Source organism: Pelophylax lessonae, assembly GCF_965119305.1.
Source record: "Pelophylax lessonae genome assembly, chromosome: 13".
Taxonomy (NCBI): Eukaryota; Metazoa; Chordata; class Amphibia; order Anura; family Ranidae; genus Pelophylax; species Pelophylax lessonae.
The window spans coordinates 108,749,322-108,766,772 of NC_138780.1; positions in this window are offsets into that span (position 1 = coordinate 108,749,322).

A 17,451-nucleotide genomic window follows, 5' to 3' on the forward strand; every position below is an offset into this window, starting at 1 on the left:
GACCCCCCCCCCCAGCTCTCTTAATAACGTCGGACCCCCCCAGCTCTCTCATTAATGCCTGACTCCCCCCAGCTCTATCACTAACGCCTGACCGCCCCCAGCTCTCTCACTAATGCCTGACTCCCCCCAGCTCTCTAACTAACGCCTGACCCCCCCCAGCTCTCTCACTAATTTCAGACTACTCCCAGCTCTCACTAATGCTGGACCACCTCCCAGCTCTCTCACTAATGCCGGACCCCCTCCCAGCTCTCTCACTAATGCTGGACCCCCCCAGCTCTCTCACTAATGCCGGACGCCCCCCATCTCTTTCACTAATGCCACACCCCCCAGCTCTCTCACTAATTCCGGACCCCCCCCCCAGCTCTCTCACTAATGTCGAACCCCCCCAGCTTTCTCACTAATTCTGGACCCCCCCAGCTCTCCCACTAATCCTGGACCCACCCCAGCTCTTTCAATAATGCTGAACCCCCCTCCCCCCAGCTCTCACACAAATGCCGGGCCCTCCCCAACTCTCTCACTAATGCCAGGCTCTACCCAACTCTCTCACTAATGCCGGACCCCCAGCTCTCACAAATGCCCCCCAGATCTCACCTCTTACATATGCCCCCACCAGCTCTCTCACAAATGCCCCCCAGATCTCACCTCTTACATATGCCCCCACCAGCTCTCCATCAAATGCCCCCCAGCTCTCTCTCCTCTCAACAAATGCCTCCCAGCTCTATCACAAATGCCCCCCCCAGATCACACCCCTTACAAATTTCCCCTCAGCTCTCTCACAAATGCCCCCCCAGCTCTCTCACCTCATAAAAATGCCCCCCAACTCCCTCACATCACAACGCCGGACCCCCCCCACAGCTCTCTCACTAACGCCGGACCAGCCCCCAGCTCTCTTACTAACGCCGAACCCCCCCCCCAGCTCTCTTACTAACACCGGGCCCCCCCAGCTCTCTCAGTAATGCCTGACTTCCCCCCAGCTCTATCACTAACACCTGACCCCCCCAGCTCTCTCACTAATTTCAGACTCCTCCCAGCTCTCTCACTAATGATGGCCCCCCTCCCAGCTCTAACTAATGCCGGACCCCCTCCCAGCTCTCTCACTAATGCTGGACCACCTCCCAGCTCTCTCGATAATGCCGGACCCCCTCCCAGCTCTCTCACTAAGGCTGGACCTCCCCAGCTCTCTCACTAATGCCGGACGCCCCCCATGTCTTTCACTAATGCGTGACCCCCCCAGCTCTCTCACTAATGCCACTCCCCCCAGCTCTCTCACTAATTCCGGACCCCTCCAGCTCTCTCACTAATGTCGAACCCCTCCCCAGCTTTCTCACTAATTCTGGACCCCCCCAGCTCTCCCACTAATCCTGGACCCACCCCAGCTCTTTCACTAATGCTGAACCCCCCCTCCCCCCTGCTCTCACACAAATGCCGGGCCCTCCCCAACTCTCTCACTAATGCCAGGCCCTCCCCAACTCTCTCACTAATGCCGGACCCCCCCCAGCTCTCTCACTAATGCCACATCCCCAGCTCTCTCACTAATGCCACATCCCCCCCCAGCTCTCTCACTAATGACAGCCCCTCCCCCCAGCTCTCTCAAATACAGAATGCAGCTGGTACCGTGCTGTTTGGTATTACTGTGCTTTTTTTTTTTCTTCAGCACATTGCCGCTGACAGAGCTCCAACTGCATACCTTCCAACCATCCCAGATATCGCGGGACAGTCCCACGATTTGAAGTAAGTCCCGGGGTCCTGCAGATCTGGGCTGGAGTCGCGGAGCCCAGTGCCTGAACAAATTCCAGCACTGGGTTCCACTCAGTAGCAGTATCGTCAATGGGTGCAATGTGTGCTTTCACACACAGCACCAAGTGAGGATTACTGAAAGCAAAGCGTATGCTCTGCTCCCTTGCCCCCCTCCTGAATGCAGATATTAGTTGCTAGGACCGAAAAAGGGCTGGGGGGGGGGGGCACAGTTGGAAGATGCACTTGTAATGCCACTGTCAGGCCTTGAAGATCCTAGCCATGCTTCCACTGTGTTTACTCCTTCTGAAGAGCCAGAGGCGACTAGCCAATCTGAGCCATTACAGTTGATGGGCATAGTAGCTACTCCAAGTACTTCTGCCGCAACCTATGTCACTAAGGATGATTTGGCATCGGCATTAGTCAGCCTTGGGGGCAGGATTGCTGGCACGATTGCAGCATCACAAGTAGGGAGAAAACGTGATAGATCCCGCTCACCTGAGCCACCCCTGAATCACTTCAGGATTGGGCAGAGGATGTTGAAGATGTAGCCGATGGTGACCCTATGGAAGGTCAAGCTGAGGTTTCCACTTCTGGGGAGTCAGGGTTAGAGGAGTCTCTATCAGCCTCTGAAGCCCAGAGATTGTTAATTCAGTCTCTTACTGAAATGGTCTGGTCTGGATACAAATTTCCTCTCTTAGAGACAGCTGAAGTCTCTTTTTCCTCTCTAGGCTCATTGCTCCCTCCTCATAGTTCTTTAAAACACTGTATGAAGCGAGAGTCCAAGACAGTTCCTTCTCAAGGAGAGTCTGTGGAAGATCTGTCAGATCTACCTCGCACTTTGTTTCGCAGTGGATGACTCTTACGGTCATGAGTTGCTCTGATGACATATGAGCAGAATCCTTTGGTTAAATAGCTGGTCTGTGGAATTACCATGTAAAAAGTTTTCAGGGAGAATGCCTTTTTGGTGATGATCTGGATAAGTATATCCAAAAGATTTCAGGGGGGAAAGAGTACATTGCTCCCTGTGAAAAAGAAGAGCAAGTGTCCTTTTAAGGGGCAGGGGCAGAAAAAGCCCTGGGCCCAGAGATCAGACAAATATTCCTCTAAGCCTACTCTGTAAAGGGACGCCCCCACTCACTTGGGTGGGGGGAAGGTTGCTGCAGTTCCATCCAAGACAACTGGGTTATCTCCACCATTTCGCAGGGGTACAAACTGGAATTTCAGGTGTTTCCGTATCCTCGGTATATAAGGTCAGGTATACCGACAAATCCCCTAAAAAGAAGGTCTCTCTTTCTGGCATTGAACTAGCTGAAGGCTCAAAGAGTCATAAGGGAGGTTCCAGGGAACTAAAAGTTTTACTCAAACCTGTTCATAATAACAAAACCTATTCTGGATCTCAAAGCTCTAAACCAGTTTCTGAACGTTCGTACTTTCTGTATGGAGTCAATTTATTCAGCCATGACCTCCCTGCAGGGAGAGGAATTTCTAGCATCCATAGACATCAAGGATGCATATCTTCACGTGCCTATATTCCAGGCTCATCAAAGGTTCCTACGCTTTGCAAAATAGAACCGTAATTTTCAGTTTGTGGCCCTGCCCTTTGGGTTAGCCACAGCTCCAAGAGTATTCACGAAGATCCTAGCTCCAGTATTGGCTGTTCTAAGGTCCTGAGAGATATCTGTAATATAATATATGGATGATCTATTACTAATAGATCGATTGGCTTTTGATCTAGGCCAAAATGTCCTCCAGACAGTACAGTTCCTAGAACGTCTGGGTTGGATACTGAACTTGGCAAAGTCAACATTACAGCCAGTCCAGCATCTGGAATATCTGGATCTTCTTGTGGACACAGTACGGGCAAAGTTATTCTTGCCAAGAAAGGTCACAGACCTAAAGGATCTGGTTCGGTCCATAGTAAGGCTGAGATATCCTTCTATACGTCCTTGCATGATGTTACTGGGGAAGATGGTGTCCGCATTCCAGGCCATTCCCTATGCTCAATTCCATGCCAGACCCTTACAGAACATTCTGTCTACATGGACCGGAAGGGTTCAGTCTCTGGACTGGTCCATGTCTCTCGTTCCAAGAGTACGTCAGAGTCTGAATTGGTGGTTGTTGACCATAAAGCTGGAGAAGGGGAAATCCTTTCTTCCAGTAACCTGAAAAGTGGTGACTACAGATGCCAGTCTCTCCGGCTGGGGAGCGGTTCTGGAGGAAGCCACTGTCCAGGGGAATGGTCTTGGGTAGAGAGACGTCTCCCCATCAACATTCTGGAATTCCGAGGAGTCAGTCAGGCTTTGAAATACTGGACGCCCAGACTTCGGGGTCACCCTGTCAGTGTGTAATCCGACAATGTCACGGAGGCACAAAGAGTCAGTCAGCCCAGAAAGAGGTGGAGATCATCCTTTCCTGGGCAGAGAAGTTTGTGCCATGCCTGACAGCAGTTTTTATTCCAGGAATAGAGAACTGGCAGGCAGATTTTTTTGAGCCGTCAACAGATGTTTCTGAGGGAATGGTCCTTACATCCCGAGATCTTTCAAACAATCTGTATACGCTGGGGGGTCCCAGATGTAGATCTGTGTGCATCCAGGTTCAACAACAAGTTGAAGCGATTTGTGTCCAGGACCAGGGATCCACTCGCAGTCGGAGTGGATGCTTAGGTGACTCCTTGGGAGGAGCATGGCCGAGGAGGGTTTGGTATGCACAAATCCAGAGGTTGTCAGTGACGAGGCCTTGGGCTCTTCCACTGCGCCCGGACCTACTCTCTCAAGGTTGGCTATTGCACCCTGCTGTACAGTCTCTAAATTTAAACTGCTTGGCTATTGAAGCCTTAATCTTGAAGGAGCGGGGTGTATCTGGCCCTGCAGTTCATACGCTGATAAACGCTAAGAAACCAGTCTCTAGAAACATTTTTTACAGGATCTGGAAATCCTACATTGCCTGGTGTGAAGCCAGGAAATGGCATCCCCGCAAATATATGATTGGGAGAATTCTAGCTTTTTTTCAAGCAGGGGTAGATATGAAATTAGCCTTGAGCACTGTCAAATAGCAAATTTCAGCCTTATCAGTTTTCTTCCAGGAACCTATCGCTCCCCATTAGTTGGTTCAGACCTTCGTCCGGGGAATGTTACGTTTGGATCCGCCTGTGAAGCCACCATTGTATCCTTTGGTGTTGGTAGTTTTACAAAAACAGCCTTTTGATCCTCTGGGGCAGGTTCCCCTGGTTCTTTTAACCAGAAAACTGGTCTTTTGATTGCGATAACTTCAGCTAGAAGGGTATCGGAACTAGCAGCTCTTTCTTGTAAAGAGCCATTCTTGATTTTTCAGGCGGCAGTGTAATCCTTTTTGTGGTCGGATGGTGGAATTTTTTGGTGTCCTCCTCAGATGCATTGCTTTGGGAAATCCCATATGTTATGATTTATGGCTGTGTCCCGTGATGTACGAAAATAAAAATAGATTTTTTATGTAGCAGGATTCCCAGCCGTTTTGCTGGATATTAGTCCCCCTGGGTCACCGGGTGCAACAAAAGTACCTTTGTGCATGTTTCTCCAAGTGTGAGCACTGAGACAATGACCAGTCCAGTATCTTTGGGTTTTTATATTTATTGAGAACTTGGATAGGAGAAGGGATGAGTGGGATACTCCTTTGGGTCAACTATGCACAATTTACAGGGGACAACTGAAAAAATGCCTGTTGGCGCTGACTTGACGCTGGCTTGATGCCGGTCAACGCTGGTTAACGCTGGTTTGCTGCCTGTTAACACTGAACTGACTTCTGACCACCTCCTTGTGTCTAAAAGTCCTTCTGAAGCTCCCTCTTGTTGAGGTAGCTACTTGTACAGTATCACTGCTGCACTGCTGAACACTTCAGGGCCTGCACCAGCGTCCTCTTTCATTCACTTAGCTTCAGGGCTTAGACTCTGGCAAGCCATTTCAAAGCCTTCTCTACTGGTTAGCTGGCTTCCGGATCCCTCTGACCTTCTGGAGTGGTCCCCTATCCTAGGCAGACCCCTAGGCAGTTTACAGTACTCACAACACTGCTTTCCTGGAAACTTCTGCCCAGCAGCTCCACTCGGTCCACAGCACACTGGATCCCTCACTGCAGCTCAGCTCAACCTTCTGTCCTCTAGGCCGACTGCCAAGGACACTTTCCTCACGCTGACAGGAGGCGAGAGAGCCGTCACCCTCCTCCTGGGACTCTGCTTCCCACCAAAGACGCGTCATGTGTTCCCCTCAGATTTATACCCTATCCCAGGATGCTTTACGGCAGATTCTGCCCTCTACGATGGATACAGACCCTGGTGTGCTATTGGTCAGGTTTCCTCCACTGTCCAATAAGAGCCCTCATTGGAACACAGTGGGGAGACTACCCAGACTCAACAGACACCCTGGAAACAAATGACAGCCTAACTGAACAATCAGGCCCCCCTGATAAGCAGACAGGGCCCCCCATATGGTTTTCCTAGCACATACCTAGGAGGCTGCTACATTTAATACAGACTTACCTGTGAAATCCATTTCTAGAAATACATCACGGGACACAGAGATCCCTCTCCTCTTCTATGGGGTCTTTATTGCTTGCTATAAAACTGAGGTACTTCCTGTTTGGGAGGGGTTATATAGGGGGGGCATCTTTTCTGATTGGTTGCCAGTGTCCTTCACCTGTAGGTGGCTATATAACCCATATGTTATGATTAAGGCTCGGTTTCCACTAGTGCGACTTGCGGTGCGACTTGACACATGTCAAGTCGCACAGCAAGTCAAAACCCATTGTTTTCAATGGGGCCCGTTTCCACTGCCATGGCTTCAGTTGCGGCGACTTCAAAAGTAGTTCGTGCACTACTTTTGAGCCATCTTCAGTGCGACTTCCCTCTATATATGAGGGACAAGTCTCAATGAAGCCGCAGTTTACTTTCGCTACGAAGTCGTGCTAGAAGTAGCACGACTTCGTAGCCGCACTAGTGGAAACCGAGGCTTATGGCTCTGTGTTCCGTGATGTACTTCAAGAAATGGATTTTACAGGTGAGTCTGTATTAAAAAATCAATTTATTTCACTCATTAAAATGCAAATCAATTTATAACTTTTTTGAAATGCATTTTTCTGGATTTTTGTGTTGTTGTTCCGTCTCTCACTGATAAAATAAACCTACCTTTAAAATTATAGACTGATCATTTACTTTGTCAGTAAGCAAACAAAATCAGCAGGGGATCAAGTACTTTTTTCCCTCACTGTAGCTGTGTTGCTTTGACCACATTGATGATGTTTCACTTAATTTCTTCTGACAACACAATACCACAGCCTGACACATGGGATGTCACTGGGGCAGGAAGAGAGGGATAATCTCCCCACTGGAGACTGGCAGCCATAAAAACCTAGCATAAGTTCTAACTCTTTTCAATACTAATGAAAGTATGTTTTATTGCTGTTTATATCTTTATTGGAGAGGTTCCCCTGACTTCCTGTCCTGGAGAAACACTTTTAATAAAAAAAACTGACAGATGCCTACATTCGATCCATGAGTGTCTCCCAGTTTATGGCTAACGCATGATTTACTCTATCTCCCCCTACACAATATAAATTGTTAATGCCCAATCAACATGTAACTTGCCATACTTATTGCTCTTTATATTAATTACCTATAATGTCCTACAGATGCACTCTGGATTCTTTTATGTTGGTTATATTCATACATCTGTCCAGGTTACGCTAATCATTCTGTAAAACCTCAAACGTCAATAAAAACTTGTTGAAAGTAAAAAAAAATATTCTAACCCTACCCTACGGTGTCTGGAACTAAAAATAAATGGCTGGAGTTTGGCTTTAAATAATTACCTGCTTTTATTTAACCGGTTGCCGACCGCCGCACGACTATATACTGCGGCGGTCAGCCCCGGCCAGGCAGAGTGACGTATGGATACGTCACTCGCCTGTCACTGACTTGCGAGCCTATTGTGGGCGGGCGCGCGCCCGCCGCGGCTCGTTCACAGACAAGTCAGTGCGTGTGTCCGGCGGACTCGATGTCCCCCGGTCACACTACGATCGCTCCTGTGAAGGGAGAAAGGCGGAGCGGCTTATGTAAACCAGCCGCCCGTCATTCTCCCTGGTGTAAAAATGAAGATCTGACGGTTCTACTATGTAGAACCGTTGATCTTTGCTTTTACACCAATAGCCATGTCCCTGCACAGTTAGAAACACGCCCCTAGGACACACTTAACCCCTCCCTGTCCAATAAAGTTAACCCCTTCCCTGCCAGTGTCATTTTTGCAGTAACAGTGCATATATATAGCACTGATTACTGCAGTAATGTCACTGGTACCCCCAAAAGTGTCAAAAATGTCAGTCAAGGGTCCGATCTGTCTGCCGCAATGTCGCAGTACCGCAAAAAAAATCGCAGATCGCCGCCATTACTCATTAAAAAAAAAAACACCAAAAATGACAAAAATCTTTCCCTTTGTTAGTAAACGCGATAACTTTTGCGCAAACCAATCAAAATACGCTTTTTGCGATTTTTTTTACCAAACATATGTAGCGTAAAACAATTTGGCCGAAAATGTTAAAAAATTTTGATTTTTACATTTTTTTTGGGGGGAATTTCATATAAAAAAATGTGAAAAATATTGTTATTTTTGCAAAAATTACGCTCTTTTTTTGTTTATAGCGCATGATCAAAAAATCGCACAGGTGATCAAATACCACCAAAAGAAAGCTCTGTTTATGGGAAAAAAAGGACGTGAAATTCGTTTAGGTACAGCGTCGCACGACCGCGCAATTGTCCATCAAAGTCACGCAGTAAAAAAATCGCAAAAAAACCCCTGGTCTTTTAGCAGCCAAATCCTCCGGGGCTTAAGTGGTTAAAGCTCATTTCCTGAAAACTGAATACATAATATGACAGATCTCATAGATCAAGTGATGGCTTTCATAGTATCTCTACATAAAGGAATGTTATTTAGTGCACTGGACACCAAGCCTTACTAAATCATTTGAAATTTGAAAGATATAAGATTTTAGTATTTAGAGACAAAAGGCGGATTACATTTTTTATTTAAAAATATTAAAGTCATCATTAGAACCCATCTTCATTTATACAAAAAATAGAGAATTTCTAAGGGCAGAATCGACTTTGCTGCAAATGATGAAATAGCTCAACATTGCCCTCATGTGGCAAGCAATGCTTAGAAGTCTTTTACTAAGGCGAATGTCACAATTATGACAGGCCTGCCAATTTATAGGATAAGTTCACCTTTGGGAACATGTTACATGATCCACCCATTACACTGACTGTCTGCAGGAGGCAAGCTTACAAAGGAAAAAGATACTCTCCCAGTCTTCCCTTCCAATCCCCTGAAAGAACAAACTACTACAAAAACGTATGTGGGTCAGGAAAGGTATGAAAAACAGAAAAACAAAGAGGAAATTGATTCAATATTTGATTATAATTAATGTATTCATATATGCTATACATCAGGGGTAGGCGAACTTAAAGCGGTTGTAAACCCAAAACTGCAAAAAAAAAAAAAAAAAACCTGCAAGACAAAGGCATAATGAGCTAGTATGCATCGCATACTAGCTCATTATGTATTACTTACCTTGGAACGGACCCCCGGACATCGCTGCGGGTGCCGCCATGATCCCTCGCCGTCTCTTCCGGGTTCGGCGGCTCCGGCGCTGTGATTGGCCGGAGCCGCGATGACGTCACTCCCGCGCATGCGCGTGGGAGTGATTTTCCGGCAAGCTCCCGGCAAGCAAAACTGAAGGTCCCCCCGGACCTTCAGAGCGCATGCGCCGCTCGCGTGAGCGGCTGCATGCACTGCAAATATCTCCTAAACCTTGCCGGTTTAGGAGATATTAATTGTACCTACAGGTAAGCCTTATTATAGGCTTACCTGTAGGTAAAAGTGTAAAAAAGCGGGATACTACCGCTTTAAAGAGGTGGAGATCTACCTGAACAACATGGGAGAAGTCAAAGATCACCGGCACAGTGTCTCCTCCTCATACCTGATTTAAACCTCCAATTGCCGTACAACTTGGTGCAATTGCGTGCATTGTACCAGAGGCGTAACTAGAACCTTCAGGGCCCTGATGCAAGAAACCATGAAGGGCCCCCCAGACCCCTGGCCGGGGCCCTTACCTTCAAGCCCAGGGCTCTTCCCACTAATCCTGGGGCTCTTTACACTCGTTGCATGGCCTTTTATTACGGTCCCGCAGCAGGATTCTTTCACAAGTTCTGCAGTGGGCCCCCTTCCTGCAATCTTGTGGGCCCACTTCCTGCAATCTTGGGGCCTCCCCACAGTGGTGCAATGCCAGGGTCCGGTCGCAAGTGTGACCTTTGCGATCCTGGAAGTTCACCCACTGGTTTGCTACCGGGCCCCCTGGAGCATGGGGCCCGGTAGCGATTGCAACCCCTGCAACCCCTGTAGTTACGCCCCTGCATTGTACGACAATCATGGGTTTAAATCAGGCGGTGAGAAGGCAACATATCACTTTCTCACCACCTGTCAAACACACTCAGATCACTTTTAAGAGGAGCAGCAGTGCTTGCTTCACTTGTAAATGAGCCCTAAGTTGCATTTGGCAGCGGCGCCCTTGGGGCTCGTTCACAAGTAAAGTTGGGTAAAGTTGGGGTGGTGGTAAAACGCTACGGCTCTGTCGCAGTTTTACCGCCCACCGCTCCCCCCCCCCCCCCCCACACACCTTTACAAAGATGTACACATGCCACAGCAGGAATTAGGCCCCCTGTTGCTCTTGGTGGGTACTACCGCCTGCCAATAACAATCCATTCAAGTAAATGGGGCCATTCTGCAAGTCCCTGCAACTGCATGCTTCTACGGGGTCCAAGGGGTTAAAGCAGGTGGTGAGAAAGCAACACGACACTGCCTGCTTTAACCCATCATTTGCTGTACTGCACAAGGTTGCAGGGCACTTGCAGAGCTGCCTCATTCACTTGAATGGGTCGTGCTTGGCAGGTGCTACACCCACTAACCATGACAGGGCGTATAACTCTGTCCACTGCATCTAAAGGGGGTGCGGATGGGGCAGGGGTGATAAAAACACATTTTAACTATTGGGTTTTACCGTCCACCAAACTGCAAATGTAGATGAGCCCTTACTGTTCCTGGCCCCCTATAAGGCTGCTTTCACACTGATGCGCTGAGCTTTATCCACACCTTGGGTGCAGCGCAGGAAATCTGCAAATTTCTTGGGTTACCTGCGCTTTGCCATAGACTTCTATTATTAGAATATATAGATTATTATTAACTGCTAAAGCAATTTTTTTTTTTTTTTTTTCGCACACTGCATTTTTGGCTATAAAACTGCTTATAACCCTGAGAACATTTTATATTTTCTGAAAGCAGACGACTTGGAGAATAAAAAGATAGTTGTTGCAATTTTTTCTGTTGCACGATATTTGCACAACTGTTTATTAAAACATGTTTTCAGAAAAATAACATAATAAAATTTGTTTTAGTACTTACAAACACAATATACTTTAACTTCTTCCGGCCCGCGCTATAGCCGAAGTACGGCTACAGCGGAGGGGTCTAATTTCCGGGAGGCCGTCTTTAAACGGCCTCCCAGTGACAGGCTCCCCGCGTGCTCCCGCGAGCGCGCATCGGGGGAAAATCTGTGTCGGCCGTGTCCCTTGGACACAGCCAATCACAGATCGTGGTGAATGGCCAATCACAACGGCCATTTACCACGTGATCGGACCGTGCAATGAGAGATGATCTCATATGTAAACATATGAGATCATCTCTCATCGCCAGCTCTCCTTCCTCACACAGAGACTGCAGTGTGAGGAAGAGGAGAGCCGATTGGCGGCAAGGGGACACAGAGGAATGTAATCAGGGCACTGATCACCAGTGCCATGATTACACAAGAGGGGAAAAAATGCCATAAGTGCCCACAGTGCCCGCCATCAGTGCCCACAATCAGTGCCCATAGTGCTGCCAGTCAGTGCCCATCAGTGCCTGCTCATCTAGGCACTGATGGGCACTGACTAGCAGCACTATGGGCACTGAGTGTGGGCACTGATGGTGCTGCCCAACAGTGCTCATCAGTGCCACCCGTCAGTGTCCATCAGTGCCACCCATCAGTGTCCATCAGTGCCGCCTCTCAGTGCCCATCAGTGCCGCCCGTCAGTGCCGCCTCTCAGTGCCCAGCAGTGCCACCTCTCAGTGCCCAGCAATGCCACCTATCAGTGCTCATCAGTGCTGCCTATTAGTGCCACCTATCAGTGCTCATCAGTGCGGCATATTAGTACCTCCTCATCAGTGCCACCTCATCAGTGCCCATAAGTGCCACCTCATCAATGCCCATCAGTGCAGCCTATCAGTGCCCATCAGTGCTGCCTCATCAGCGCACATCAGTGAAGAAGAAAAATGTATTTATTTTCAAAATTTACTCACAGAAAATAAGAAAAACTTTTTTTTTTCAAAATTTTCTGTCTTTTTTCTTTTCTTTTGTAAGAAATAAAAAACCCAGAGGTGATTAAATACCACCAAAAGAAAGCTCTATTTGTGTGAAAAAAATGATAAAAATGTCATATGGGTACAGTGTTGCATGACCGCGCAATTGTCATTCAAAGCGTGAGAGCGCTGAAAGCTGAAAATTGGCCTGGGCAGGAAGGGGGTAAAAGTGCCCAGTAGGCAAGTGGTTAATATTCAAGTTTTTGGTAAAATATAAGGCTGGGTTCACACATGCTATGGTTGCAGCTCACAGCAGGGGGTCCAGTGCGTCCCTGTTCACCGATTCAGGTGTGAATCAGGTCCGATTTTTTGCCTGAATTGGAACCAAAGATGCACAGAACCATTTCCAAATGCGGACCGTGGCCACCCCCGGAGCTATGTGAACGGCTTCATTGAGACTCCGTCACACTCTCCTGTCATGCGAATTTGGATGTGGGGGAAACCCGCATTCAATGCGCATAAGTATGAACCCAGTCTCAAAGATGAGGTTGCATTGAAAAAATAGAAACCAAGCATGCCAAGTCCTACAATTTTGTGCGCCTGTGATACCACAAAAAACAATGGCACCCAAAGATTTCTATAGGTGATGCTTTAAAAGCCTTTACAGCTCTTCTGTATACAGTTAAAGACTTCATTCACCTTTTCCAAATAAAATTATAATTGCACGTTTTTCCAGTTAAGAAAGAAAAATTGCACTAATTTTTTTACTTTGCAGCTTGTAAGGCATTTCACCCGTGATCAGCAGATTGCGGGTGCAATGCCTGAATCCTGCAGACTCTCAATACACTGTCTGCCCCCACCTCCAACACAGGCAGACAGTTACCAAATGGCAGGAAGAATCAGTGGACTACAAGAACGCTCACAGCACCCTCGCAGGTAATTGAAAACTACAAGCTGTCAGCTGCAGAGGTCAATGGAACTTGTAAGGAAGAAAAAGAGTGACCGCACTCCAGGATACAAGGAAAAATACTTTATTCCATAAAAATCATCCAACATCCAAAATAGTAAATTCACAATAACATCATGGAGAGCATGGTTAACGCGTTATACGAATTTCTTTGCATAATCATAACCAATTGGTGTTATGATTATGTGAAGAAATTTATGAAACGCGTCAACCATGCTCTCCTCCGTGTATGTCATGATGTTATCGTGAATTAACTCTTTTGGATGTTGGATAATTTTTTTGGAATAAAGTATTTTTCCTTGTATCCTGGAGTGCGGTCATCTTTTTCTTCCTTGGATTATCTGGTCAGAATACAGACTAAACCAGCACTCGGTCATCAAGGAGAGGATCATTATCATCTGGAGCGGTGTTGCCCTTCCTTTCTGTTGCAGTGATGGAAGTTCATTCATTCACATGAATGACGTGGCCATGTGTGTGTAAAGTACACCTGCATTGAGGGAAACTCTGGTAGGACATAAAAACCATTGGATGCTTGCTCCCAGCACTGTAGGAGTGAAAAACAATGTTTTTAGCTCTCTTGCAACCAGGCAGGACGTGCTAACTGGGAGTTTTTTTAGCCAGGCTTCTGAGGGACCCAAATAGCCTACAGGTAAAAACAATAAAATTATTGATCATTTTACAAAGCTGCATGGTATTTGTAATATCTACTGGGGCCCCTTGACTAAATAGACTGTTTTATGGAAAAGGAGAACTTAATCTTTACCTACTTCCAGCCCTTAGGCTGAATATATATATATATACAGCCTCGGTGGAAATGGTTGTACCTTGATCATGGCTACAGCTGCATCCTGGTATCAGTTTTTAGAGCTTTTGTTTAAAAGTGATCTGAACGGCTCTACAGCCACCGGATTACTTTTCCAGGACTTATAAGGGGGTCCCCCTTCTGCCACCATTCTCAGGCTCTCCTGTGCCATCAGGTAGCCCGAGACCTCTGCAAGCAGTCGAGTCAGCTGGAGACAAGAGGACAGGGAGGAACAGTTTTATTTCCCTTATCCTTCCTCTCCTCTGTGGCGAATAAAGCCAGAAGGGACATGTATTGTGCGACTTCCAGTTTTGGTTCTTTGTTTACTTGCCATTACCTGTCAGTGAATCATCTGATCAAACTAATCTTGGTTTGATCGACTGCTTTGGAGGACAGAGGTGAAGTCAGGAGTGTAATAAACCCCCAGATCTCTCCATAAAGAGGACCTGTCACTGCCACAGCTATCACAAAGGATGTTGTTCATCCCTTGTGATAGCAATAAAGTTTAAAAAAAAAAAGAGAGACCGCGTATAAAATACATTTAAATAAAAATATTTTTTTTAAATGTTAACGCTCACCCCATGTGCCCCCATGCTCACGTACAAATGTTAACATGCACGTAGGTCCTGCCTTATTGCACCACATGTGAGGTATCGCTGCAAATGTCCACCAGAGTGCAGGGAAGAAGAGACCATGTGTAGGTGTGTTGCAGTGTGGTGCAGAGGCAATAATACACACAAACAGGTGTAAAAGAAGAAGTATTGAAGTAGTGCAGTAACAGTTCACAACAAACCCGATAGGAGGGGTAACTAGCTGGGTACACTCACCGTTTTCAGCAGTGTAAGGCTACATGTACACGGGACGTTTGAAAAAGTCCTTTGAACACTGGAACTTGACAGCTACAGAACAACGTTTAAAAACGCCCGTTGTGTCGCGTTTGCATTCCGCTTTTGGACGCGTTAAGCGGCGTTTGCGCTCAGAGGCGTTTTTTGCAAAACACATCAGGAGACCCTCCCAAACACCCACAATGCAACAGAAATATATGTTTTTCAGCCATTTTCATTTGAATGAATATATACATACATACAGTATATTTATATGTATATATGTGTGTGTGTGTGTGTGTGTATATATATATATATATATATATATACACACACACACAATATATATATATATATATATATATATATATATATACACACACACACACACACACACATATATATATATAGCCTCCTCAGGAAGTACTACCACTTAAGCCCCGGAGGATTTGGCTGCTCAAAGACTAGGACCTATTTTGCGATTCGGCACTGCCTGACTTTAACGGACAATTGCCCGGTCGTGCGACGCTGTACGCAAATTAAATTGATGTCCTTTTTTTCCCACAAACAGAGCTTTCTTTTGGTGGTATTTGATCACCTGTGTGATTTTTATTTTTTGCGCTATAAACAAAAAAAGAGGGACAATTTAAAAAAATAACAATATTTTTCACATTTTTTTATATCGAATTCTCAAAAAAAAATGTAAAAATCTAAATTTTTTAACATTTTAGGCCAATTTTTTTTTTTGCTACATATTTTTGGTAAAAAAAAAAATCGCAATAAGCGTATTTTGATTGGTTTGCGCAAAAGTTATTGTGTTTACTAACTACGGGAAAGATTTATGTCATTTTTATTGTTTTTTTTTTAACTAGTAATGGCGGCGATCTGCGATTTTTTTTTGCGGGACTGCGACATTGCGGCGGACAGATCGGACCCCTGACTGACACTTTTGGGAGTACCAGTGACATTACTACAGTAATCAGTGCTATAATATGCACTGTTACTGTAAAATGACACTGGCAGGGAAGGGGTTTACTGGTGATCAAGGGGTTAAGTATGTCCCTAGGGGCGTGATTCTAACTGTGGGGGGGCGTGGCTTGTGATGTAATCACAGAGACATACGATCCAACATAACAGGATCGCATAGCCTCTGTGATTACTTTAGTGAGAATGACAGACGGCTGTGTTTACATCAGCCATCTGTCTTTCTCCCTCTCCTGCGGGAGATCGAGAGCGGCCGGCAGCCATCAGAGCCGCCGGTCACACGCGCTGGCTCCCCAGGGAAAGAGCGGGGGAGGGAGCCGGCGAGCGACGTAGGGCTACGTTGCTTTGCCTGTAAGAGGCTGAGTGCCACAGTAAATAGTTGTTAGGCAGTCGGCAAGTGGTTAAAGAGGCTTTAAATGACCCAAGATGGCTGCTTGAGACACACGGGGTGGCAGCATCCGTTTGGATCGCTTCCCCAGTGACCCAGAAAACCATAGCGGAATCCTGTTCCTCTTGACTTTCTCTCCAGCTGCAGTGCCGCTACGAAATAGTGCCACTTGCAGGGGAGAAAGTAGACTGCAGGTTCACCTGGGTTCCTGGGTCCAGACTGCCCAAAGTTCTTGGATATGTGTCCATAGCGACCAAACTGCCAACTTTTTATGTCTTCTTCAGGGTCATTGTGCAATGGGTTCTTGCCCCTTTGAGATTGGGGTGATTCCTTATTCCTCCTGCCTCAAGCTGGCCAGATCCTGAGCTAGCTTCCTCAGTTATGTTTGCATGGCCAACAGGGATGACAGTGCCAGGGCCTCCTCATTGGGGTACACAGGCTCAAACTTCTTAGTGACTGCTACTGTTGCGTCCACCTCTTTCTGTTCCCACACAGCTGCATCCAGCACCCATTGTAAATGGAAATGGTGGGTTGCACTTTAACTTTTTCCTCCAGGGCTCTGCAGACTGGGACTGCCTTTAGACCAGTTATGAATTGGTTCTCAGTATGTGATCTGCATGAGTGGTGTCTCCCCAACCACGAAACTCCCTCTTTTTTAGGAGTCTCCAGAGATTCTACATGGCCACCCACCGCATAGTGGGCGAGGCTCTCCCCTTCCTGCTTCTTCCTTAAAAAAAAAAAAAAATCTATGCCACAGCTCTGGCAGTCAAAGCTTCTCCCCAAACAGGCTCTCCGAGTGTGAAACAATCTGTTCTAGGGTGGTCTGCTCATGTTCTAGAAAAGCACCATAACCACATGGCGGGCCTCGGCCTCTAAAGCTTTATTAGCTAGCTCCGCCATTAGACGGACTGGGACCTAATACAGGCACGTTGCACATTCCAGTCAATCCTCTCATTCTGCAAGAGAAATGTTCGAGCCATTAAACTTTGGTTTAGGGGTAAGGCCGATCCTAGCGTAGCCATGCAGGAGCTCAGTCCTGCTTCACCACACACCCGCTGCAAGGGACATATCCTGCTGACTGCAGCCAAGTGTACATGTAGTGCAGCATGGTGCGGAGGCAATAATTCACACAGGCAGGTGCAATCCAAGATTTGTATGGAAGTAATGCAATAACCATTCATGAAAAACAAGGTGGGAAGGTTACCCAACCGGATGCACTCACACATGAAAGAAACACACTCCAGCTGAACTGACAGTGTCTTCTAAAAGGGGACAGAATGCGGTCTGGCCGGCTAGTGCTCAGATCGGAAGGTGTCCAGAAGAGATGTGACCCTATGCTT